The following is a 14,493-nucleotide window of genomic DNA, read 5'->3' as shown; positions in this document are numbered from 1 at the left end:
TTGTTCCCACACCACCTCATCTCCATATCACAGGACATGGCCATGGAGGTGTAAGTGGAACACTGAGAACAAGAAGGGAGGGGGCACTGCCAGGGAGTGATGAGAGATTATGACTGGAGTCATAATTCATCTTCATATCCCGGGATTTGCCTCACACCTCCCCCCTTTTGAGGGCGCTAGGGGGCAGCACACTCCGGTGTTCCCCCGTGCGCCCGTCCGCGACCTCTCCTTGTCGGGACAGCCCGTCTGCGTTACCGTGGTCACGGCCCCTTTTGTGGCGAATGGTGAAGTTGTATTGCTGGAGCGCAAGGCTCCATCGCAACAATCGCCCATTCGTCCCAGAGACGGTGTGCAACCAGCTGAGGGGATTGTGGTCCGTCTCCACGATGAAGTGGCGCCCGTATAGATAGGGTTGCAGACGCTGCAGGGCCCACACTATGGCCAGGCACTCCTTCTCCATCGTGGAATAGGCAACTTCCCTTGGTAACAGCTTCCTGCTCAGGTACAAGACTGGGTGCTCTTGGCTCGCAGAGTCCACCTGGCTGAGCACCGCACCGAGGCCGAAGTCACTGGCGTCGGTCTGTACTACAAACGGCCGCGTGAAGTCGGCTGCCTGTAGCACGGGCGGGCTGGACAGGGCGTCCTTTAGGGCCCGGAAGGCTGTCTCGCAGTCCATTGTCCAATCGACTGCAGAGGGCAGCTTCTTCTTGGTGAGGTCCGTCAAGGGCTTTGCCAGGCTACTATAGCATGGAACAAACCTCCTATAGTACCCAGCGGTCCCCAAGAAGGACATCACCTGCTTCTTGGTCCTGGGGGTGGGCCAGGATGCGATGGCTTCCACTTTCTCAGGCTCGGGCTTCAGTGTTCTCCCACCTACCCGGTGACCGAGGTACTGGACCTCGCTCATGGCCAGCTGACACTTTCCCGGCTTGATGGTCAAACCTGCCCGGTGGATCCGCCTGAGCACCTGTGCTAGATGCTCTAGGTGGTCCTCCCAGGTGGGACTGAAGACGGCAATGTCATCCAGGTACGCGGCCGCGTACCCTTCAAGTCCCTTGAGCAGGGTGTTGACCATCCGCTGGAAAGTGGCAGGGGCATTCCTCATCCCGAATGGCATCACCGTGGACTCGTACAGTCCAAATGGGGTAATAAAGGCAGAGCGTTCCCTGGCCTTGCGAGTCAGGGGGATCTGCCAATATCCCCGGCTCAGATCCATGATGGTCAGGTACTGAGCCCCGGCCAACTGATCGAGCAGGTCATCGATGCGTGGCATTGGGTACGCATCGGCGACCGTGACCGCATTGAGCCCCCTGTAGTCCACGCAGAACCGAGTGGTTCGGTCCTTCTTAGGGACGAGGACTACAGGCGAGGCCCAAGCGCTGTTGGATGCCTGGATCACCCCCAGCTTCAGCATCTCGTCAATCTCCTGGCGCATGTGTTGCTGCACCTCCAGGGAGACCCGATATGCTGAACGCCGGATCGGGGGATGATCCCCAGTGTCCACGTGATGGACAGCCAAGTCAGTCCTTCCGGGCTGGTTGGTAAACAACCCCCGGAAGGGGTGTAGGGTGGCCCACAGCTGGGACCGTTGGTCCTCCAAGAGCTGGTGGCCAACCTCCACATCCTCAATGGATCCGCCTGCCCTAACCTGGGCTAGCATATCCAAGAGGGTTTCCGCTTCTCCCTCCTCGGGCAGGTTGCACACGGGGAGCGCACATGCCTCCCGCTCATGATGTGCCTTCATCATGTTCACATGGAAGGGCTTCCGCCTTCCACGGGCAGGGTCCAGGGTGACCAGGTACGTTACAGGGTTGAGCTGCTGGTACACGAGGTATGGGCCTTCCCAGGCTGCCTGAAGCTTGTCCTGTGGTACGGGGACCAGTACCCACACCTTTTGACCCACTTGGTAGGTCCTCTCACAAGCGTTCTGGTCGTACCAACGCTTCTGATCGGCCTGGGCTTGAGCCATATTGTCGTGTACCAGTTGCGTCAAGGCCTGCATTTTGTCCCGGAAGCGCATGACATACTCGATAACCGACACTCCAGGGGTGGCCAAATCCCCTTCCCAAGCCTCTTTCACCAGAGCCAGGGGGCCCCACACACGTCGCCCGTACAGGAGCTCAAACGGTGAGAATCCTGTTGAGGCCTGTGGAACCTCCCGGTAAGCAAATAACAGGTGTGGGAGATACCGCTCCCAGTCACGCCCATGGGAGTCGACCAACATCTTAAGCATCTGCTTTAAGGTGCCATTGAACCGCTCGCACAGGCCATTAGTCTGTGGATGGTACGGGCTGGCCACCAGATGTCGCACCTGGACTTGCTTACAGAGGGCCTCCATCAGCTGGGACATGAATTGGGTCCCCCGGTCAGTGAGCATTTCCTGGGGAAAACCCACTCGGGAGAAAATCTCCAGCAATGCGGTGGCCACCTTGTCAGCCCGAATGGACGACAAGGCCACTGCTTCTGGGTACCGGGTGGCATAGTCCACTACCGTCAGTAGGAAGCGTTTCCCGGAGCTGCTGGGGATGGCCAGCGGGCCGACCAGATCCACAGCCACCCTCCTGAAAGGCTCATCGATGATTGGCAGAGATACTAGTGGGGCTTTGGGGCGTGGCCCCGCCTTCCCCACTCTCTGACAGGTTTCACACGAACGGCAGTAGGCAACCACATCGGCCCCCATTTTTGGCCAGTAGAAATGCTGGTTTAACCTGGCCTTGGTCTTAGCGATCCCTAGGTGTCCGGCCATCGGAATCTCATGTGCGATCCGCAACAACTCCGTCCGGAACGGATAGGGTACCACCAACTGTCGGTCCCTGGGCCACGCCTCCGGTGAACCCTGCTGGACCGTGGCCCGGTACAGCCGTCCTTGGTCCCAGACCACTCGCTCCGGGTCCGAGTCCGAGGGAGGCTGTGCCGCTTGCTCCTTAAGAGCTTTCAGGCTGTCGTCAGCTTCTAACGCTGCCTGAAACCCCTGACTAGATGTGGCCAGAATCGACGAGACTGTCACATCTTCAGTCAGTACCCCGGGACCTGTGTCCTGGCCTCCACCTGACTCGGCTGCCACTTGGTCAGAAGGGGAAGAGCTATCGGACCTCCGGGAGGCCCCTTGGCTTCCAGCACTCCCACTGCGGGTGACAGCGGCCACAGCCGCTGCGACCGTGGGTCGTGCCTGCTCCTCCTCCGTTCCTGACCAAGTCGCCGGTTCAGGCAGACCTACCTGGCTTCCTGACACCCCGGTTGTGGGGGAACCATGCACCGAGATCTTACCTGGGAGCACTTCCGCTCCTGGACCGGCCCCAATCTCACCTGCCTGTTCCCCTCCTGCAGCAACAGAACCCCGCTGTGAAATCTCTGGGGACCCCACATTTGCTGTGGTAGCCCCCACCCCACACACTGGTCCTCCCCCTGCAGCACCCTGCTCTCTGCTTATCCCTGCAGAGGGCAACAGATCCCAGCTCACAGGCTGATTACTTGTAGAGGCATTGTCACACCTTTCTCTGACCCCCTCCCCTGTCACAGCTGCAACTGTGTGTGTGTCTATGGTGTCTATGCAAGCAGAAATATCAGAGTTCACTCCCTCCTCCCTTACATCATTCATAGATAACACATTAACATTGTCCGGAGGCATGTCAGTACTGGCTGAAGGTTCAGCCCTTGGTTGGGGCCCAAACTGGGAGGTTATCTGCCCCAAATCTGTCCCAAGTAGCACGTTTGCAGGGATCCGATCAGTTACCCCCACCTCCCTCACCCCTCGCCCTGCGCCCCAGTCCACATAAATGTCAGCAACAGGCAGCGCCGGGTCAGTGCCTCCAATCCCGGAGACAGCGAGGGTTTTTCCAGGGATCAAGTCTTGGGGGGACACCATCTCAGGCCGCACCAGAGTCACCTCCGAGGCGCTGTCTCGCAGTCCTATGGTCACAGACCGGCCGACGGTGACAGGTTGGAAGCTGTCCAGGGACCTACCACCACCCCCACCCACACAATACACCTTGGGCGGCCCTTGGGACGGGGACGGAGCCGGGGCCTTGGGACGCTGAGGGCACATGGCCTTGAAGTGTCCAGGTAGGTTGTACTGGTGGCACCGTCTTGGTTCCGCCACGGGCCTGGAGAGGGGAGTTGAGGGGGACACCCCCTGCAGTCTAGGGGCAGGTGGGGCAGTCGCAGAATTCATCTTACCCCCTCTCCAGGTGCTGCTGGTGGCCGCTCTCCTGGCCTCAGGGGCCCGGTTGTTGGTGTAGTCATCGGCAAGGGCAGCTGTAGCCGTGGACCCCTTTGGCTTCTGGTCTCGGATGAACTGGCGGAGATCCTCAGGGCAGTTCCACAAGAGTTGCTCCGTGATGAACAAGTCCAGGATCTCCGGTCCGGTGGAAAGCTGCAGGCCTTGGGTCCAGTGGTCGGCAGCTCGGGCAAGTGCCCGCCGGTGGTCAGCCCAGGAGTCCTTTGGTCCCTTCTGTAGGCTCCGGAACTTCTTGCGGTAGGACTCTGGAGTGAGGTTGTACTGTTGGATCAGGGCCCGCTTGATGGTGTCGTAGCCCTGATCTGCCTCAGCAGGCAAGTCCCCAAGGATATCCAGGGCCTTACCCCTTAAACGGGGGGTCAGGTATTTGGCCCACTGGTCCTTGTCCAGATGGTGCTGCAAGCAAGTCCGTTCAAAAGCAGTCAAGAAAGAGTCCAAGTCTCCATCCTTCTCCAGCACTGGGAAGTCCTCAACACGGACCTTTGGAAGTTTGGTGTCTCGAAGGTCACATGTGGCTGATGAGGGCCGGAGCTGAGCTAGCTGCAGCTGGTAGTCACGGTCTGCCTGTCGCTCTCGCTCTTCACGCGCTGCCTGCCGCTCTCGCTCCGCAGCCTCACGCTCTGCGTGCCGCTCTGCCCTGCGCTCTGCCAGGAGTTCCTTGTAGCCCTTCTGGTCTCCAGCCTGGAGAAGGGCCATAGCCATTTGAAGAAGGCTATCCGAGCCTCCCAGGCTCGGTGGAATGGCACGTGGTGATCTGCGGCACGCTGCAGAGCTAGGCGATTCACTGTCCCTTTCAGAGCGGAGGGCTGGCATCTGGCTCGTTGAGGAACCTTGGGTGAGCTCCTCCTCATCTTGTCCAGCAGTGCCAGGTTGCGCAATGTCCTCGGCAGAACGGTTTTCTGGCGTCGAGCTCCTGGAGGACTCGTGGGCAACCTCCTCATTGCTGTCCACAGCACCGTCCTCCCTCTCTTCGGCTCCTGCCTTAGCATTGGCCAGTTGCATAGCTCTGCTCCTGGTGCCATCAGCCATTCTTGCAGACTTTTGGTCACTGACACAGAACTGACACCTGATGCCTCCACACACCTTACAGTATCTGCACTCTGACACTCTAGTGTTGAGCTAGTCTGAAGACCCCAGCAGCCACAGCTGCTGCAGGCAGTCTTTAGTGTCTGGGAGTATGGGTCTCACACTCACACACACTATTATCTCGATCCCACCGCTATGCCACCAATATGTCACCAACCACCGGGGGGGTCACTCAGAAATCCCCCGCGCTGGCTACCAGTACGTCACAATCGGGGGGTAACAAGTGGGGGTCACCCCTCCTTTATACCTCCCGACCGACAGACAGAGCACGTGACGCGCTCTCTAGCGCCCCTCTTATAGTCAGGCCAATTATGGAATTGCCCGACCATAAGCAAGGAGGCCGCTATACTACTTATGCCGATTATTGAAGGGTCCCCGGTGAGAGTAAGGTATATATTCCCCCGACCTCCGCGGGCGGAATATATAAAATCTCCCCGAATCTCACTGGCCTCCCCACAATAATCCTTGGCACAATTCGCTGCCACCAACCGCTTCACGGTAACTATTAGCCGAACACACAGACGTGGGATTCAAGATCGAGATAACAGAACAGCCCAAGATTAATTATATAATTTAATCAGCCTAAAGCACACTAGAAACTACAATATATACAATAGGGAATCTACAGAATATACATATGTCAGAGTACAGTTACAGATAAAGCATGGTTTACAAACAGGCATACACAGTTCCAGCAGTTACCTTGTTGCGTCTGGCCACAGGGGGGTGCTGTACCCAGGTTTCTAGGATCCTTCCCACAGATGTTTCCTACACGTGCCCCCAGCGAAAAGAACACTGGAAAATGGCCGAAGTAGGGTTATCAACCTGGACAAATCCAGGTCCCCTCCTACCTTCGTGACCTCAGAGGGAGCACTGCTCCACCCCTGGCTGGAGTTATGGACAAAATCCACAACATGGAATATGGCCATAACTTGGCCTGGGAGCGTCGTAGGCGGACGCCAATGCTCTCATTGTGACAGTTATGAATTTAGCTACAGAACGAGGGGACTCATGACCTGCCTGCCAGTTCCCCATTGGCTGATATCACGCCTGGGGCATTTCCCAATGTCCTGCTCCCATAAAAAGGGTGTGCCGGCATCGTCCGCATGCGGAGACACCATTTTTATGGTTGCCATATTTATCGGAAATATGGCTTGCGAGATATGAACCATTTTTTACTGGAGTCGTTCTGTCTGGCTACTTCCAGAGCCTTGCTAATTAGATAGCAGCTCCTACTACAGGGTGACGGCAGGGAGTCATCCTGTGTCCATTGTTCCCACACCTCCTCATCTCCATATCACAGGACATGGCCATGGAGGTGTAAGTGGAACACTGAGAACAAGAAGGGAGGGGGCACTGCCAGGGAGTGATGAGAGATTATGACTGGAGTCATAATTCATCTTCATATCCCGGGATTTGCCTCACAGCGGGTACGCTTGCTAGCGATATCTCTGCGTGTGACGGGGCCTTTACACTCACCCCAGGGTAACCGGCCATGACAGAATCATGATGCTCCCCCAGAACCCTAAGGCAAAAATTCAGGGGAACAAAAGACTTGTTCACCAGAACCCCAGATGGCGCATCACATTGAGCCTTAGCTATCTCAGATTCCACATCAGTACTGAGCACCGACACTACCACTCCCGGTCGGAATGGGGACCGGTTCTTCACAGGGGCTTCCCTCACCCCCCCTTCCCCCACACCCAGAAAATGTCTGAACAAATATTGGCTTTAACCTTTTTAGAACCAGGGCGAAAAGTAACAAGAAAATTAAACCTATTGAAAAGCAATGACCATAGAGCTTGTCTTGATGTTAGACGCTTAGCTGACTCAAGGAGGTAGAAAAGGTTAGTAATTACAGTAGCAGGATGAATAGCTCCCCCCAGAAAGTGTCACCATTCCTCAAACGATAACTTGATCGCCAGTAATTCCCTGTTATCAATATCACAATTACATTCAGCTGAAGATAATTTCTTTTAATGTAAAGTGCATGGTCGTAGTATACAAAGAGACGGACCCTGAGGCAATACAGCTCCCACCCCCACTTCTGATGCATCCACCTCCACTGTAAAACGTTGAGATACATCAGGCTGTAGCAATACAGGTGCTGACAAGAAGCATTTCTTAAGACAGTCAAAGGCATATAAAGCACCCTTAGGGGTACTTTGCACGCTGCGACATCGCAAGCCGATGCTAGTGATGCCGAGTGCGTACCCGCCCCCGTCGCACATGCGATATCTTGTGATAGCTGTCGTAGCAAACATTATCGCTATGGCAGCTTCACATGCACTTACCTGACCTGCGACGTCGCTCTGGCCAGTGACCCGCCTCGTTCCTAAGGGGGCGTGTCGTGCTGCGTCACAGCGACGTCACACGGCAGGCGTCCAATAGAAGCGGAGGGGTGGAGATGAGAGGGATGTAAACATCCCGCCCACCTCCTTCCTTCCGCATTGGCGCTGGAGGCAGGTAGGAGATGTTCCTCGCTCCTGCAGCTTCACACACAGCGATGGAATAGAGGTAGGTAAATACATATCTGTGTACCGTATTACCTAATCTACAAAATCTTGGGAGCCTTCCCCTACTGATGTCAGGAGGTATTATATCCATCTGTAAGAGCACTGAGCAGTGCGTCCGAGGAGTGAGAAGTTTGTCCAGAGTTTAAAACAAAAGATGAGTTTTTTTCCTTCTTTCTCTCGCTTCTACTGAGAGATAAGAATGGAATGTGGGTTTTTCCCAATAGTGACATAAGTGTGGTTTAACCCTTAGAGTTCAGGATTTCACATTTTTAGTTTCCTGAATGATTCAGTTAATTTTGTAGGGAACATTAGATTCAGCAATGTATATTGTTGTTAGATATCAGTTATTTTCAGCATTTGTGCAATTATTTATTTTTTTTAAACTCGTTTTATTGAAGGTTAAGTATGACATAACATCAGAAATGAAGGCAGCAATGTGTGCATGTAGGATAGGAGCTGAGCATGATGTAGAGGTATATAGTCACAGGCTGTATTCAGAGGGTACACTATCATATAACCACCAAGTGCCGGGGACCGCGTCACACGGCCAGCAGGGACAACAATACACTCCAGAAGAGTCAGCCGGCCGAGGGAGGATTAGTCCACAAATAAGATTTTACAACAAAAGGGCTTGTAGATTTGAGGCCAGGGAACTGGGCGAACCCCCGTCAAGGGCGATCTCAGCCACCCACTCCAAATTTTCTCAAATTTCTTTAAAGAGCCCCTGTTCTTGAACACAAATTGCTCTAGAGGAATTATAGCATTCACAAGGGCAATCCAAGAAGCTCTAGATGGGGGTCTGGGATTCATCCAATTTAGTATTATGCCCTTCCGGGCCAGGAAAAGGACCTTCTTTAGTAACAGATTCTCAGATTGGGACCAGGCGTTAGTATTCAATACTCCAAACAAACACAGGACCGGGCTCATAGGGACCACTGTCTCCACCACCGAGGAGAGCGCCAATGTAACTTCTCTCCAATAGGAGTAAACAAAACGGCAACCCCATATCATATGCCAAAAATCTGCACCGCCCCTCCCACACCTCGGGCACATGTCTGCAACCATGTTATTCATTTTACATACACACATATGTGCATACACACATCGGGCTCTGCACCGCACACACACATATAGCTCTGCATCACACACACATATGGCTCTGCATCGCACACACACATAGGGCTCTGCACCGCATACACACATATGGCTCTGCATCACACACACATCGGACTCTGCACCGCACACACACATATGGCTCTGCACCGCACACACACATATGGCTCTGCACCACACACACATATGGCTCTGCACCGCACACACACATATGGCTCTGCACCGCACACACACATATGGCTCTGCACCACACACACATATGGCTCTGCACCGCACACACACATATGGCTCTGCACCACACACACATATGGCTCTGCACTGCACACACACATATGGCTCTGCACCGCACACACACATATGGCTCTGCACCACACACACATATGGCTCTGCACCGCACACACACATATGGCTCTGCACCGCACACACACATATGGCTCTGCATCACACACACATATGGCTCTGCACCGCACACACACATATGGCTCTGCATCACACACACATATGGCTCTGCACCGCACACACACATATGGCTCTGCACCGCACACACACATCGGGCTCTGCACCGCAAACACACATAGGGCTCTGCACCGCATACACACATATGGCTCTGCATCACACACACATCGGACTCTGCACCGCACACACACATATGGCTCTGCACCGCACACACACACATGGCTCTGCATCACACACACATCAGACTCTGCGCCTCACACACACATCTGGCTCTGCACCGCACACACACGTATGGCTCTGCACCGAACACACACATAGGGCTCTGCACCGCATATGTGTCGCCCTGGGCAAGCCAGGGGACACACGTCACACACCACCACACCCTACATCCCAGTTAGGAACACCACAGCTAACCAAAAATCCTTGTTGCCTTCCTCCAGAGGCTGATGATTCACACCAGGGGGTGGGCCAGGCGGTTGGCTCCGCCCACCGAGGAGTTCACAGCTCTGGAGGCGGGAGAAACCAGACAGATTAGCCCAGGCAGGGCTCGAGTGCAGATAGCTCAGGGAGGAGCAGGAGTGAGGAGCTAAGTGGAGGAGTAAACAAGTTTTGAAAGTAGAAAGAAGTAAAGTGGTAAAGGAGGAAAGCAAGAGCGGTGACAGAAAGAAAGCCTGAAGTAGTTCAGCTGTGTGCAGGACAGGTCAGCAAGGTCAGCAACGGCGGTGACTGTCTGGAGGGGGACCGTGTGGAAGTTCCTGGAAGGACCGCGGACGGGTGGTGGCCCGGCGGTCTGGAGCAGTGTACCGAAGGACAGTCAGCACCAGGGCAGGGGCCTCTCGGACCCTGGCAAGGCTAGGAGTCGCCATAATTTGCCAAATCCTTCAGTGAAGGGGACGTAGATCCCCCAACAACCAAGTCCCGATTGAAGGCAACAGCCCAACCAGAGTAGGAGAGACACCGCCACCGCCAAGGCACCAGTCTCTCAGGGCCAGCGCCTGCGGGCAAAGAGTAGAGCTCCTCCGGCCCAGCTTGAAGTCGGGGAGCGGGTTACCGGTGGGAATCCATCGCTACCAACACAGAAACAAAGGTGCAAGGAAAAGGGACATCACCGTCACCTACCGGGAGAGCAAGTGCAGCCGTCCGTGGGAACCGTCTTTCCAGCCGTGTGGTTTACCATAAAACTGTGTCAACGTCTCAGGCTGAGTGAGTACCACAGTGCCGCAAGGCACAGCGCTGCCCCCGCGTCCTTGCGCCCACCAGGCCCTGCACCTCCCTCACCATCACCGGGCCCCGGGATCACCAACCCCTACCCATGGAGGGGCAACACAACACCTGGCTGCTCCGCATCACCATCCTGGGATCCCCATATTGAGCAGCGGTGGTGAAATCACCACAACCGTGGGTGGCGTCACGGACAATAAACTATTCCCACACCCAACAACCCCCTTTCACTCACGGGCGAGGAGCGCCGCTCGAGAACCCCCGGGATCCGGCCCACAGCTCGAGCCACCACTGAGCAGCAGCCGCCGGACCCGAGCAGAAGGGGTTAGCGTGGTGTGCTGACACCCTCCTCCCCGCCCACGACACATACACACACATGGCTCTGCATCACACACACATCGGACTCTGCACCGCACACACACATATGGCTCTGCACCGCACACACACATATGGCTCTGCACCACACACACATATGGCTCTGCACCGCACACACACATATGGCTCTGCACCGCATACACACATATGGCTCTGCATCACACACACATCGGACTCTGCACCTCACACACACATTTGGCTCTGCACCGCACACACACACATGGCTCTGCATCACACACACATCAGACTCTGCGCCTCACACACACATATGGCTCTGCACCACACACACACATATGGCTCTGCATCACATACACATTGGGCTCTGCACCGCACACACCCAGATTGCTCTGCACCGCACATACACATATGGCTCTGAACCGCGCACACACATAGGGCTCTGCACCGTACGCACACACGGCGCTCTGCACCGACCGACCCCCCCATCCCCATCGGGAACACATGTAGGGAATACATACTCACCCGTCCTCGGTCCCCGCCGCTCCTGCACGTTTTCGCGCTGTTTGTGCTCTGGGCATATCAGCACAGTAGTGACGTCCCCGCTGTGCTGAAGAGAGCACAGACAGCGGGAGGGACAGTGATGAGAAGCAGCGCTGTGCTCCCTCTCATCAGCGCTTTTAAATATATATGCGATCTGTGATCTGTGATGCCGGTACATTTGAATGTGTGATCCTGAGCAGGGGGCCCGGTGCTGGCGCTGACACCACGGCAGCCGCCGCCAGGCCCCTCCCCCAGGTGACGGACCCAACAGCAGTGCAGGGGGAGGTTGTGGGGAGAGTACGGGGTGCGGGGGAATGTGTGAGAGGGTGCAGAAAAGGGGGCGGGGACTCCACGCACTGTACCCGCCCAGCAGGGCGGCAACATGCTGTTCCAGATTTGCATGTCAACATGGTCCTGCCCATGTTGACATGAAATGACCGGAAGCAGCAAAATCACAGCAGGAGCGGTCACATGACCACTCTGAGCCGGGGGAGAGGGGCTGACAGCAGGGCAGGTGAGTGGTCTCTATCTACTTACCTGCCCCAATGTAGCCCAATAGGGAAATAAAAAAAAAAAGTCAAAATAAGCCGGATAACCCCTTTAAGTCTCGTTGCCAGAATTCTCGTAAGTATTTTATAATCAGAATTTAGCAATGATATTGGTCTGTAAGAGCTACAGTCCAGGGGGTACCTATCCGGCTTCAATAATAAAACGATAGTGGCCTCATAGAAGGAGTCGGGCAACCGACCCATCCGAAATGAAGCCCCAATCGTTTCCAGGAGGGCTGAAGCAATCTCCCCCTCATACTTAGTATATATCTCAATCGGGAGTCCATCAGGGCCAGACGCCCTACCTTTGTTAAGGGCCCCCATTGCTTCCACCAGCTCCTCCAGACCAATTACCTCATCCAAAGCCAGTCTCTGATCCGAGGTCAATCTAGGAAGCCTAAGGTCTCGCAGATAGTCAGAGATCTCCTCCCCCGAGGAAGTCAATCTGGACTCATACAGGTGCCTATAAAAGGCCGAGAACACCTCGAAAATGTCATTAACGGAAGTGACGATCTCCCCATTAGAATCTCTGATCCTGAGAACCGCAGGTGAGCTGTTGGATTGGTGCACCAGAAATGCCAATAGGCTACTAGACTGATTTCCCTGCTCAAAGTATCTCTGGTTCGTGAAGAAGACATGTCTTTTAGCTTTGTCCTGCAAGAATAGAAGGTATTGCCTTCCCGCCTGCAACCAGCGGGACCTATTTTCTTCAGACGGGTCAGAGGTAAATCTGTGTTCCAATAATTTATTTTGAGCAGCCAGGTCCTGCTCTTCCCTGGCCGCCTGTTTCTTGGTGTAAGAGATGGAAGATTGGCAACAGCCCCTAAGGTATGCCTTGAGTGCGTCCCAATAAGCTGAGTAATTTTCCTCAATAGAATTCATCTCAGTGTATGCTTTAATCTGGTCAGGAATCCTATCATTGGCTCCAAAGAGTGACAGCCACCAGGGGTTAATCTTCCGAGATAATCTATGTGACGTGCATCCCTCCTATCGAACAGTCACAAACACTGGGGAATGGTCCAAAACTGATCTAGGTAAATGGCATACCAATTCTATATAAGAGCAGACCCTCTCATTCCCACATATGTAGTCAATCCTGGATAGGGAGTCTTTCCCGGGGGTGTAGTAGGTATATTCCCTCAAGACTGGATTATGGAGTCGCCACATATCACACCACCCCACCTCCTTGAGGAATGCACTCAATCTGGTTTGTATCGTTTGAGGGATAGAGGCCTGTTGGGTAATAAATTTATCTAGTCCGGGGTTATTGATTAGATTAAGTCACCCATACAGAATACCAGTGCCTGAGGATATTGGGAAGCAAATTTAGCCGCCTCATATTAAAGTGAGGTGCCCATTGTGGGAGGGATGTACATGGCTAGGATCACCACCATTGATCCGTCGATGTGTGCTTGGATGAACACCTATTTACCCTCAGGGTCTTTTACAACCTTACCCGGGTCCCAGCGTAATGATTTATGGACCAATACCGATACCCCTCAGGAGAATGAGGAGTGCGTAGAATGAGCCGACCATTGGATCCATGGCTTTTTTAGAAATCTAACTGTCTCAGACATCAGATGGGTCTCCTGTAGGCATATAATCAAAGCTTTGTAAGATTTAATTTGTGAGAACACTGCTGCCCTCTTCCTGGCCGTGTGCAGTCCCCTGACGTTCCATGTCATTAAACTTATAAGCATTAGTAAAAAATCACCTGTGAAACTGAATAAGGTATGTCAAATACTCAACCTGCAGTTAAACTTGGGTAAACATACCCCTAAACACTAAACACTCGGCTGCCCAATGCAGACGATAAGAAAAAGACCCGTAGTGTGACTAAAAGAGATTTTCCCTAGAAACGTCTAGGGTTAACTAACGTGGCTAGTTGTTGTGCTTGGTACGGGGGAGTCCTCAAAGAAGGACCTGAGCCACTCCTGCAGTCCAACTTATTACAACTATTGATTAGCCTGGGTGGATGGCATATAAAATTATAGAGGTGGGGAAAAGGGGGACCGTGGAAAGAGGGAAGGAACAAGGAAAAAGGGAGAGGAGGGGAGAGAAAAGGAGAAGGAAAAAGGAGAGAGGAAGGTGGGGAGAAGGAGGGAGGGGAAAGAGGTGGGGGTGAAGGAGGAATGGAAGGGAATAAAGAAGAGGGGGAGAAAGAAAGTTGAGGAGGAGAAGAAGGGTGAGGGGACGAAGTAGTGGGGTATCAGAATGTGTAGCGGAGGCAGGAGGGGAATGTGGAGTACGGGAGGTAGGGGAGATGGTTGGGGAAGGGGGGTGAGGGGAAGGGGATGAGTGAATTGGGACTTGGAGGGGGGAGGTGTATCTAGGGGGATGTGATATGGGAGTGGGAGGAATTGGTACGGAGAGGCTCTAGAGGCCATGGATTAGAGTGGGGGGCATGAAGTGATTGGATAAAGTGATAGGGGGGAATTTAAGG

General features: G+C 54.2%; 1 protein-coding gene across 1 annotated transcript in view; it reads left to right on the top strand.

Annotated features, from left to right (window-relative positions):
• The first annotated feature begins 7,818 nt into the window (after positions 1–7,818).
• The window catches only part of FNDC4 (fibronectin type III domain containing 4), a 65,204-nt gene continuing 58,529 nt past the window's right edge, over positions 7,819–14,493 (top strand). The window contains exon 1 of the mRNA XM_075341396.1: positions 7,819–7,840. The gene's annotated coding sequence lies outside the window, so the exon portion shown is untranslated. The remainder of the gene's footprint in view (positions 7,841–14,493) is intronic.

This window comes from Anomaloglossus baeobatrachus, chromosome 3 (assembly GCF_048569485.1).
Source record: "Anomaloglossus baeobatrachus isolate aAnoBae1 chromosome 3, aAnoBae1.hap1, whole genome shotgun sequence".
Classification (NCBI taxonomy): Eukaryota; Metazoa; Chordata; class Amphibia; order Anura; family Aromobatidae; genus Anomaloglossus; species Anomaloglossus baeobatrachus.
This window is presented reverse-complemented; position numbering and strand designations above follow the sequence as displayed.